The sequence below is a fragment of the Gorilla gorilla genome, chromosome 23, assembly GCF_029281585.2.
Source record: "Gorilla gorilla gorilla isolate KB3781 chromosome 23, NHGRI_mGorGor1-v2.1_pri, whole genome shotgun sequence".
Classification (NCBI taxonomy): domain Eukaryota; kingdom Metazoa; phylum Chordata; class Mammalia; order Primates; family Hominidae; genus Gorilla; species Gorilla gorilla.
This window is the reverse complement of record NC_086018.1, coordinates 23,383,610-23,395,656: the sequence shown is the minus strand read 5'-3', so window position 1 is coordinate 23,395,656 and position 12,047 is coordinate 23,383,610. Positions and strand designations below refer to the sequence as shown.

The window sequence follows — 12,047 nt, the reverse complement described above, 5'->3', positions numbered from 1 at the left end:
GGCCACAGACTCTATATACACAGCCCGAGAACATCAGGGAAAGAAAATGGGGAAGTAGGGTGGGAGGCAGGTGTTGAGAACCACTCAGCTCCACCCACAAAGCACACACCCAGATTCACATCCCAACTCCATGACTTCCTCACTGAAGACCTTGAATGAGTTTCCTAAACTCTCTGGGTCTCCATTTTCTCATCTGTAAAATGCAGAGAATAATGGTACCTGCTTCATAAGGTGGTTACAAAGCCTCAGGAAAACAGTGCAATGAAGCCTTAGCACACAGTCAATGCTTAATAACGGTGAGGCCAGACCCCCATCATCAGAGCTGCATGCCTCAGGGACGACGCCTGGGGAGGTGTCAAGGACACCAGGTCCCTGAGGAGGGAGCCAAGGCGACCAGAGAGCATCGGATGCAGCCCAGGAGTATCTGCTACGCGGCAGTGAATGCAGTGAGCTGCTGCAGAAGGAGAAATGCCTCACCCGGCAGAGGGAGGAGGCATCTTGGTGACTCAGGAGCCCCAAAGGTGGGGACTTGGCTGCCTCATCAATGCACCAGAAATGCAAGGGCTTATTTCTGAACTCTGAATTCTACTGGATCAATCTGTCTGTCCATCTTCATGTCAGTACCACACTATCTTAATTATCATAGCTTTGCAATACTTTTTTTTTTTTGAGTCTGTCTCACTGTGTCACCCAAGCTGCAGTACAATGGTGTGATCTCAGCTCACTGCAATCTCCACCTCCTGGGTTCAAGTGATTCTCCTACCTCAGCCTCCCAAGTAACTGGGACTACAGGTGTGCACCACCATGCCTGGCTAATTTTTATATTTTTAGTACAGTTGGGTTTTCACCACGTTGGCCAGGCTGGTCGCAAACTCCTGACCTCAAATGATCTATCTGCCTGCCTCAGCCTCCCAAAGTGCTGGGATTATATGCGTGAGCCACCACGCCCAGCCACAATACATTCTGAAATCAGAAAGAATGAGTCCACCAACTTTGTTCTTCTTTTTCAGGATTATCTTTGAACTTCTATGTGAATCTCAGGATCAGCTTATCAATGTCTGCGAAGAAGCTAGCTGGGATTTTGATGGCAACAGGTTTCTAGTTCCTGGTTCAACTGCTCCTGAGCTCCAGCTCTGCTTCCTCCCTTGGGCTCCCTGGGGCACCCTGCTTTCTTTCCCATAAATTCCATCTTTTGCTTAACCAGATGACACCGGGTTTTCATTTCTTGCAATCAAAGGAATCTTAAACAATAAAACTAGAAACACAGTGCTACACACTGTCCCAAGCCATCATCCCAATATCACCTTCCCAGATATCACCCAGAGACCCCACTGGGGTCCCAATCTCAACACTGGCCCATGCTCCCAGCTTTTCACTCTACCCTGTAACTGGTGCACTTCCAGGTTACAAATATTGTATTTACAAACAGACCCTCCCTGGATAAATGCTTTTGAGATTGAACTATATGTCCCCAAACAGCACCAAAAGAACACTCTTACCACTCTACACACCTTAGTAACTCTGCTTCATGCCTGGCATCTCACTCAGTATGCAAATATGCTCTAGAAAGCTCTAGGAAAGCCAGACATTATTGTGCCCAATGGACAAAAGATATAGAAACCTAAAGCCTGGAGAAGGCACGCATCTTGCCCTGGGTGACTTGCCCTGACAGCTCCAGATTGAATGGTGTCTGCACTGATGCACACACCATGCCAAGCCAGCACAGACATGGGGGTCCCACTGTCCTGCCCCATCTTTAAGAGCTGCTTTAGAGGCCACCTCCTGCAGGTAAGTCTTTCAGGACTGCTCCATGGTACTTCTGGTATCAGCTCTAAACTTTTTTTTTTTTTTTTTTTTTTGAGATGGAGTTTCACTCTTATTGCCCAGGCTGGAGTGCAGTGGCACGATCTCGGCTCACTGCAACCTCCGCCTCCCAGTTTCAAGCAAGTATCCTGCCTCAGTCTCCACAGTAGCTGGGATTACAGGTGCCCGCCACTGTGCCCGGCTAATTTTTTCTATTTTTAGTAGAGTCGGGGTTTCACCATGTTGGCCAGGCTAGTCTTGAATTCCTCACCTCAGGCAATCCGCCTGCCTCAGCCTCCCAAAGTGCTGGGATTACAGGCATGAGCCACCATGCCTGGCCTCCTGGCATCAGCTCAACAGACAAACTGAAAGCTCTGAAAGGGCAGGAACAGTCTGTCCTCCATCCCGGCCCTGCTAACTGCCCAGCCTCATCTTTCTGAGAAAAACCAACCAAAGTGGGAAGCCTCTTATTTTGACCCTTTTCTATGCCAACCCTTAAGACTGGCCGTACTTTCCCCAGGGACCTGCATCCAGGGGATACACAACCAGTGCTGGCAACTGAATGGCATGACAGAGGGAGACCAGGCAGGAAAAACCTTCTGCTGAGATGGGGGAATGACAACCCAGAGAAGCTGCCTCAGAAGGAGGGCAACTCATTGGAAAAATTTTCCATGTATCAGCTAATTCACATGTGCCGGGAGAATGTTTTGAGCTAGAGGACAATGCTTTTTTCCTCCTAGAATTTCCCTCCTTTTCAATTCACTCTATTGGAGCAGGTGGTTAGCCAGTACCCACTGCCCCAAGGGAGGGATGCAGCTGGAAGTCGGCTATACTTTGGTTAAGTCTCAAAGGAAAAAGGGGATCAGGATGCAGAAAAAACAGTTTGGCCGGAAACATAGAGGAGAAAGGAATGAAGGTGGTGAGCGGAGAGAGGTCAGAGGTTCTAGGAGAGTGCTGTGCCTGCTTAGGACCTCGGCAGATGGACCAAGAGACACACGGTAAACTGAGGCAGGCAATTCCCTGACCCTGAGTCTGGCATGGAAGCCTCAGAAAGCCCCAGGGCCAGGCTGCCCATGCTGACATACCTGGCAACAAATGACTTGATGAGCGGCTGAGACCACACACATGCACACACACACACCCTGGGGTGTTTAGTCAGGTCCTAGTAGGTGGGGAATGTCAGAAAGTCACTGACAGGATTGGGACTTCACATAAAAATTAAAGTGATAGGAAATACAATTATCTTTCTTTCTCTCTCTGTTTTTTTCTTGTTCCTGGGAAGTCGAGAGGATGTTTTTGTTTGGTTGGTTTTAGTTGGGATGTTCTTTTAAGAGCATCATATAATTATTTATATATAAATTATTAATGTTGGGAAGGGACAAGGAGCATACATTGCAGAGGGGGCGCGCACACAGGGATCGGGGAGGGTCAGGGGTAGCAAACGATGCTACGCAAAACAGCCACATCTAACAGATGAAATAATCACACCAACGGGGTGGGGTAGGGGCGGTGGCCACGGGGATTGGGCATGAGGGAGGAGAAAAGCAGGGGGACAAGAAGAGAGACCTGGTCCAAGATTCTGTGCGCTTTCTGTCCCTACCCTCGCCTCCTCCCCACCTCCGCACACCACACCAGGCCTTGGCCTTCTGTCTGTGTCTCCCTCACCCCCTCTCTCTGTCCAGCTTCGGAGGCCCTGCAACTGAGCAGCACCCTCTTGGCTCTGGGTGGCAGGCCAAGGGCAGGGTGGGGGGAGTGTGGGGGGTGCTCCAAGGTCCAATGTAGGAGCCATGGTGCTCTCTTGATCGCAGGTTCTACAGTGGCTTGTCGCCTTCCTTCTTCAGGTGACTGTAGTAGTCCTCCTGGGCAGGCAGCCGCACACTGTGCAGCAGGTGATGGGCATGCAGCCACTGCTGCTGTTCCAGTGCCAAGCGCTGCAGCTCAGCTGACTGTGCATGCATGGCCTGCAGCTGATGAGCTACTGACATCGGGGCAGAAAGGGAGGCCGGCAGGTCCCGGTAAGGGGCAGCAAAGAGCTAGTGACAAAGAACTTCGTTCTCGTGCAGAGGATGAGGAAGAAGGTGGTTAGAGAGAGTCCCAGCTGGGTAGGGGATCCGGGTCGGGTGAGATCCTGAGGCCAAGGGTTCAGTGAGACAGTGCACCGAGGCAGAGACTGCATGGATAGCATCTTGCTGGTGCAGGCAAAGGTGCAAGTAGAAGTGGGAGTGCTGGTGGTGATGGGGAGTCACACTGGGCATCTGCAGCTGAGCCAGTGGGTCATTGCCCAGGGCTGCCACTCTTTCTGCATGCTGTCTCTCAGCTGCCAGCTGCTAAGCATAGGACATGTCAGGCCACAGGGCTGTCCCAGCTGCCCGCACTAGACGTTCTGGCTCCAGGGGCCCCAGGCTCAGATGAACCCCAGGCTCGGATGAAAAAGGAAAGGGTGCAGGCCAGGTGGGCCAGGCTGCAGAGCCAGGCCCCCATGTCAGGGAAAGTGATCCAAGTCCGGCCCAGGGACCCCGTGTAGGGGTTCCAGCTCTAGGCTGCACCTCAAAGCCAGGCTTGAGGCAGTCATGGAGATCTCATTCATGGGCTTCCTGTTTCCTCTCCCAGGCAGCTGGATCACTGCTGTACAGGGCCAGGACGCTGTAACCCAGGAGCCCCAGGTCCACTGGCCCCAGAGTAACGTAGAATGGATGGTTGTGATTGCCAGGAGACATGACATGAGGCTGGGCATATTCACTGAGTGTGCGGGGCTGGAGTGTCAGGACCCAGGTAGGGGGGCACTGTAGCCACTGCACTGCCTGGTTCAAATGGAGGACAATGGGGCACTGGGCCCAGAGACAGGCACTCCACCGGAGCACAACTTCACGCTGTGCCAACTCCTGTGTCAACTTCACGCTGCGTTCGAGCTCGCGCTCTTTCTCACGCTCGTGCTCTTTCTCGCGTTCCTGCAGGCAGGCGCTCTTTCTTCGTGGGCGCTGCTTGGCCTCGCCACCACACCTTCTCCACCAGGTCTGTCTGCTTCTCGGCCAGCTTGGAGCCCTCCAGCAGCATGAAGTACAGGTCACTGTGCATGCACGAGTTGAAGCCGCGATCCAGGTGTTTGTTGAACCTGGCAGGCTGACTGGCATGCCTGGGCACATCTACCACCTTGGGAGGGGGCGAGGGGCTGCGGGCTGGGGGCACTGGGCTCTCATACTCCTCAGCCAGCTCCTGTTTGATCTGCATGGTGCTCAGGGGAGGCCCTGAGGCAGGGGCCACAGGTGGTGGTGGCAGAGATGGCAGGCCTGAGGGCTCCACAGGTGGCAGGGGCCCAGGTCCCACGATGGGCGAGCCCAGGTTGAAGGTCCCTGGGCCTGCAGGTAGTGAGGTGCCTCAATAGCCCGGTGGGGTCCCCGTTTGGGAGGAGGCAGGCAACCCAGGCTTGTATCCGGATGGGGTGGCTGTCTTGTAGGCCCATGGGGACGGGGCTCTCTTTCCGTACAGTGGGGGCACAGGTAGGGAGGCCGTTTTGTATCCTGCAGCCAAGGAAGCCACGGTGGCAATAACAGTGGAAAAGGTAGCTGAAGAAGCAGTAACCATAGGCACCGGTGGGAAGGGGTAGGGCGCCCCTTGAAGGCCCTGGGAAGGGGAGGGGTGTGAACATGGGTAGGACCCTTGAGAAGTGGAAGATGAAGAGTTGGAAAAGGAAGAGACTGGTGGGCCACCGGGGCCTGCTTGGCTATAGGACACCTAGCTGTGAGGTGGGGCAGGTGTGCTGGCCCTAGTGGGTCGGGCCTCAGAGACCCCAGGGAGGCAGACATGGCATAAGGGTGTGAGTGCTGGGAACTACCGCCCTCCAGGGGGTGGGGAAATGCTCCAGGAGGAGGGGCCCAGAGCTTCTGTGCTGCTGGTGCTGCTGTTGCTGTTGTTGCTGGTGGTGATGGTGATGTGTTGAGGCTGGTGGGTGGGCAGTGGACTGGGCCCCAGTAGAGGGAGGGAAGGGGCCTGGATGGGCATTGCTGTTGGCTAAGAGGCGGCCATAGGAAGGAGGTGGTGGGGGACCTTGGCTCCACACAGCCTAGGACGGGAGAGAAGGCTGAGTATACTTGGGGGGCTGATTGGAGACAGAGAGGCTTGTTGGAGGAGGGGAAGAATGGGGGTAACCGGGCAATGCCTAGGAAGCTGGGTACGGGGAGGAAGAGGAGGAAGAACTGGAAGAGGAGGCTGCTGCAGGGCTACTACTAGAAGATGAATAAGAAAACCTCATGGTGGCAGCTGGGGCAGAAGAGGAGGAAGCAGGAGGCAGAGAGTGGGGTGAAGGAGCCAGAGTCGGGCCCTTCTCTGGGCCAGGAGGAAGTCCACCCATACCCTGCCCCATGGTATGGGGAGAGGGCAGATGACCAGGTAGTGGTTGGGCCCCCAGGCCAGGGGGAAAGGCTGATGTATTGTTGTGGGGTCTCAGGGCAGGTAGGGGAGGCAAGCTCGGGGTCACATGGGGGAAGCTGGCTGGTGGTGGAGCAGAAGGTAGGTTCCCACTACCCACTGCAGTGGTAGGCGGCTTTGCTGGCGGAGTACTCCCACTGTCAGCATCTCCTCTTGTGGAAGGGTCATGACCACCACTGTCATCAGCACTGCCACCAGCACTGATGCTGCCTTTGTCACATCACTACTCGTGCCACTATCACTGTCGATGTCACCAATGCTATCATCAGCGTCGCCATCACTATCAGCTTCACTAAAATTGCCACTAGCTCCAGGATGCTGGAAACCCTGGAGACTCTTTCCAGCACCCTTGTCTGACCAGCTCAGCTATGCCTCAAGCTTCCTACACGCACAACTTGGGCAAGGCAGGGCAGGGCCGGGGCCGGAGGGGGGGGGGGGGGGAAGGGGGGAGGGGAGGGGAGGGGAGGAGAGGAGAGGAGTCGGACACAGAGCTGGGCCAAACCACAAATCACCCTAAGGCTCTGAGCTAAGGGCGGGGTCCTTTCACTCTGAGTAAACTCCCAGCACCTTCTGATCTCAGTTCCAACAGCAAAGCAAGTGGCACCCCGAGGGGCCTGGCCCACATCTCTCCCAGTTTCTTCCTCACATGCCCTCTTGAGTCCCTTCCTTGGGACTTCCACTACTGGTCCCTGAGAGTCTCACCCTGGAATCCCTACCCGCTTTGGGATGCAGACCCTCCTCTTCCCCCATTTAACCCACAGACCCCCAGATCTGAGCAGGACTCAGAGCCCCAGCCTCTGCTCTAATGCGTGTAACCCAGAGCCGCCCAGTGGCAACCCCTAACAGTAGGTACTTAGGTTTTACATTTTCTCAAGGAATCTCTTAATTCTTACAACAGCTCTCTGTTGTGGGTAAGGCAGAAATCCCCCACTGACACATGGGGAAACTGAGATCCAGAGAGAGGAAGTGTCCCATTCCAGTTCCTCAATGGTCAAGGTGGAGTCAGCGGTGGAACCTGGGCTCCTGGGCATGGACCTCTGAGCTCTGTCTGGTCAGCCCTGCCCACCACAACGTCCACAGGCACCACGGTCACAGCAGCCCCGGTCCACGAACCATGCCCTAACCTTCCATGCCCGGAAGGCCCTGCCACCCCTTCAACCTCAATGGGCCCCAAACAGACAACTGCTGTGTACAAAAGACCTCAATGAGTCCAGTCCACAAGCATCGACTGAGCCTGTGTGACATCCCAGGCTTCCACATGAATGTGATGGGGCAGGACCTGCCCTCCTGGAACCCACAGTCCAGTGGACACTGAGTCAGCACATGGGGACCTCTGGGACATCCTAGGGCTCTTCCTCCACCTTCGGCTTTGCCTTGAAGGCAGCCCTGGCCAGCCACACTGCTGTCTTACCCCTCACCTGCCCAGATTCAAACCTCAGGCCCGGCTTTGCCTTGGACTCTGGAGCAGTGGGTCTCAACACAGTGGGGCTTCACATGGAATGAAGCTAGGCTCAGACCCGGACCCATCCTCAGGGAGCTTTGTGAAGACAAGCCTTTCATCTGCTCCACACCTCCCAGAGAAAGGTGGGCCTTGGAGGGCACAGTCTCATTGCTGTGTCCTGCCCTGCACGGCTCCCAGCCCAGACACATGCACCCCTCCCAACCAGAAGCCAACTCCTCCGCTGCCTCCCAGACACTGGCCCCTACCTTCGGGGCAGCAGCTCCCAGGCCCAGGCATCAGGGAGGGCCCGAGATCAGACACAAGCCACACTGTGCCATCTTCTCATCCGCACCAACCTGTCTGCCAAATATACGGTGCCCATGGTCCCTCCCTGCCAGAGGATGGATGGCAAAGTGCTTTTGAAGAGGAGGAAGGAGGAAATAAAAAGCCACACACACTTGGAAGCAAAAAATTACTGAGGAACACAGCCCCTCTCTCCCTCGCCCTTTGTGCCATCCCCATTAGTCCACCATTTTCCACACCGGGCCACCCCTGGCCACCTCCCTTAGAACCCTCTCCCAGTCTGACAATGCCCCCAGCCCAGGAGCTGAAAGGAAACCGATCATGAAAACCACCAGACTCTGTTCGCCAGCTGCGGAGAAACTGCCAGTGCTGGGAACCAGAGACAAACCTTTGGCTTCCATGTGCCTACTTTCTGTCCCCCGGGGAGGAAAGATCACATTCCTTGTCCCAGACAGAAGCTCAGAGGCAAGAGTGGCCAGAAGGACAGACAGGAGGCTGGGGACAGATGAAGCTGCTCAGGCTAGGACACAGCTAGGGTGGACTGCCTGGGGTGCAGGTGGGAGACCTCCTCTCACAACCCACCCCCAAGAGAGCGGGCAGACCAGACGTCTAGCAGGTCACAGACTCCCCCACCACAAGGCCACACCTATGGCATAGACTAGGAGCATCACACATGCATACACACAGACATGAGCACACACAGATGCAGAAGGCCAGAGGTGCAGACAGGCAGCTGCTCAGACACAGTGCATGGGTGTCCACATGCATACACCTCACACGTGGTCACAGACTGGCAGTCACAGCCACATACACAGGCCTGCACACACAGGCTCAGACACACACACACACACACACGCACACACACGCACACGAGAACCTGCGGACACACAGACACACACATTTAACTGCAGTCACACAAGGTGCAGACCTCTGGGATTTGCCAGCAGATCGTGCCCAGGGACAGTGGGGGAAGGCTTACAGTCTCTGATGTCCCGACCAGGATCCTGCATCTCGACTTACCAGGGCATCGGCAGACCCAGCTCTCAGGCACAGCCCGAGCTCCTCTGTTCCCCTGGCCACCAATGCACTTAACGAGACTTCACTTCTAAGTTCTCTCCCATTATTCGACCACTCTCCCGCCTGGCACCCACCATCCGAAGCCCCCAAAGGAGACGCTGTGCTTCTGGCCAAACATGGTTGTGGCTGCAGAACCCTGGGTCCCAGCGATGTCCCCGGGGCTGTCCGCAAGAGGGCCATGGTACAGCGGGGTGTCCGGCATGGCACCTCCCTCTTCACCTGCCCCAACCTGAGCTTCCTGTGGGTGAGGCTGCAGGGCTGGGAGGTGTGTCCTGCATTCCAGGAGGCATCAAGATAGGCCGAGGAGGTTGTGGAAGGCAGCTTCCCCACACCCAGAGGAACTCACAGCTGTAGAAACGGCTCAGATGGCAGACTGCTCCACAGCCCCAGTTAGCAGCCCGGCCCACACAGCCCCAGCTTCCTGGGACCCAAAGGCACCCCAAGGATTCCCGCAGCCATGCCCAGGAGTGACAGAAAAATCCAGCTGGAAGCCTCAAGGGCGCCTGAGCACTGGGGCCCTTCACACCCACTCCCGAGGGCTGCCTGAGACAGGAACCTTTGCCTGCCTGCTCCACCATGGCTCGGCACATGCCAGGAACCAGCCACACACGTCATTCCACTAGCACACATGGATGTAAGGGTACATGCACACGTGTGGGCACAGGGGCACATGGGACGCACACATGGGCACACACATGCACAGGACACCCAGGTACACACATATATCTGCATGCGGACATACATATCATTAGACACCTGTACACACCTAAGCACAGCGCTGCACACTCGTGCATAATGCACACTCACATGCGACTGCGTATAGGCTTCAACAGAGACACCTGCACACACTGCTCATATACTGACAAATCCCCACTGGACACACGCACAGAATGCAGGCTTGTGCTCACAGGCACTCATCAACATACTCACACTGCACGCACACTGCAAGGGGCATTCGCATGTACACAAACACAGGCACAGATCTGTACCTGTCAGCCCCACCCCCCCCAAGTGTCTACACAGAGGTCAGAGCAGTGCCATGCTTCACACTGGCAGTGTGGGGTGGGTGAGTGGTACCCATGTGCGGGTGTATTTGTCTTCCCAGCTGAACCGCAGGGCTCGTCCTCATCTCTACATGCTTGGGTACTAGTCCTCACGCCAACAGGGCTAGCGTGTCCTGCCTCATACCACAGGGCTAGTGCTCATCTCTGCATGCACTGGTGCTGGCCACGCCTAGTACACAGCAGGCACTTACTAATGGCAGCCTCTCAAAGGGATGTGGCCCATACACTACAACAGACACTGGGATGGGTGGGCACAGATAGGGACCCAGGCCCTGCCTACTCTCAGGCAGTGGAGAAAGGGAAAAAAACGGCCCAGCTGGTGCCATTGGCCTCTCTCCCGCCAACCCTCCCTGAAGTTTCCTCTCTGGGGCCTGCTACCACTGTGAAGGTCCCAGACTCTGTGCTGAGGTGCCAGGGGCCAACCCCAGGTTGTGGACCAAGGACACAAGGATTTCTGTTTTCTTGACTCCTTCACACCAGGGGATACCACAGGGGCCTCAAACCCCTGGGAGTACAGGCGTGGGAGCAGCTTCAGGGTCCTGGGCCAGTGCAGGGCTGGGGGCTGACTCTTCCTCCAAAGCAAGTAGCCCCCAGCAGGAGCCTGGAGGCTTCCCCCCACCCTCACTTCTGCCCCAGGGAAGTTAGGATTGTGGGGTTCATGCTCCGGGGTGGCTTCAGGCCGCTGGCTTCCCACTGGATGGCCACTCCAGAGTGCCACAAGTGCCTCTCACCCCAGTGGCACCCACCCACAGCCAGGAAATGCTGGTGGACACCTTGGGTCCTGCCTGCCCTGCCTCCATCTGGCCTCCTTCTGAGAAGAACACCTCTGCACTCAATCTGCCTCCAGGGTCAGAAGTGGGCACCTGACCAAGCCTGGCCAACCAGGGCATCTCATCTGCTCCTGGCTGCGGGGACTGGTTCAGGAGACCTAAGTCAACCCAACAAGATACCTTGCCAGGAGGCTTCCCCTGCTAAAGCACGAGATGAAAGCCTAGGGCATTCGAGAGTACAGGAAAATGAAACTCCCCTGCAGGAAAGCAGGGAAGAGAACTGACAAACATAGGAAAAGAGGAGAAAGATAGCGTCTTTGTTTTCTTGAGAAGAGTCCCTCTCTGTCACCCAGCCTGGAGTGCAGTGGCATGATCTTGGCTCACTGCAACTTCCACCTCCCAGGTTCAAGCGATTCTCCTGCCTCAGCCTCCCAAGTAGGTGGGATTACAGGCGCCTATCACCACGCCTGGCTAATTTTTGTATTTTTAGTAGAGACGGGGTTTCGCCATGTTGGCCAGGCTAGTCGAACTCCTGACCTCAGGTGATCCACCCATCTCAGCCTCCCAAAGTGCTGGGATTACAGGAGTGAGTTACGGTGCCCGGCCTCTATGGGCTTTTGAGGCAGGTAGAGCCAAGAAAGCTGGCTGGGCTCAGAGGAGAGGGCAGTCCAGGCTCCTGTCAGCAGCAGCCCCTCCACTATGTCCCCTGGCCCTTGGGGCAGGACGGGGGGAAGGGACAATGTGGTTTCCTCTGCTTGGGCAGCTCAGGCCTCATAGCCACCGGTGGGAGCTGAAAGATGAGACAAGCTCCTTTCCCAGGCATGGGGATGAGGCAGTTACAGGAAGTTCAGAAAACAGATGTCTTGAGAGAAGCAGGCGCTAGGTGGTCTGACCCAGATCCTCCCCTCTCCAAACAGTACCCATCCGGCCCCAGTACTAATCCCCTGGAGCTCAGCTCTCATCCCAGCTCCACCTCTAAGTCACTGAGGGCAGGCCATCTACTCTTTTGAAACTTCAGTCTTCATCCAAGGGGAGACTTAGATTGACTTCTGTTTCTTTCATAAATCACATGAAGATAAAGGATGATGGAGAGGCCGGGGGTGTGGCTCACGTCTGTAATCCCAACACTTTGGGATGCCAAGGCAGGCGAATCACTTGAGGTCA

The 12,047-nt window shown here is 55.8% G+C and overlaps 1 protein-coding gene and 1 pseudogene across 3 annotated transcripts in view; both read right to left on the bottom strand.

Moving 5' to 3' along the window:
- The window catches only part of LOC101140402 (immunoglobulin lambda-like polypeptide 1), a 41,804-nt gene that overhangs the window by 16,622 nt on the left and 13,135 nt on the right, over nt 1–12,047 (bottom strand). The window lies entirely within an intron of this gene.
- LOC115931966 (atrophin-1-like) lies at nt 3,556–9,251 on the bottom strand (annotated as a pseudogene).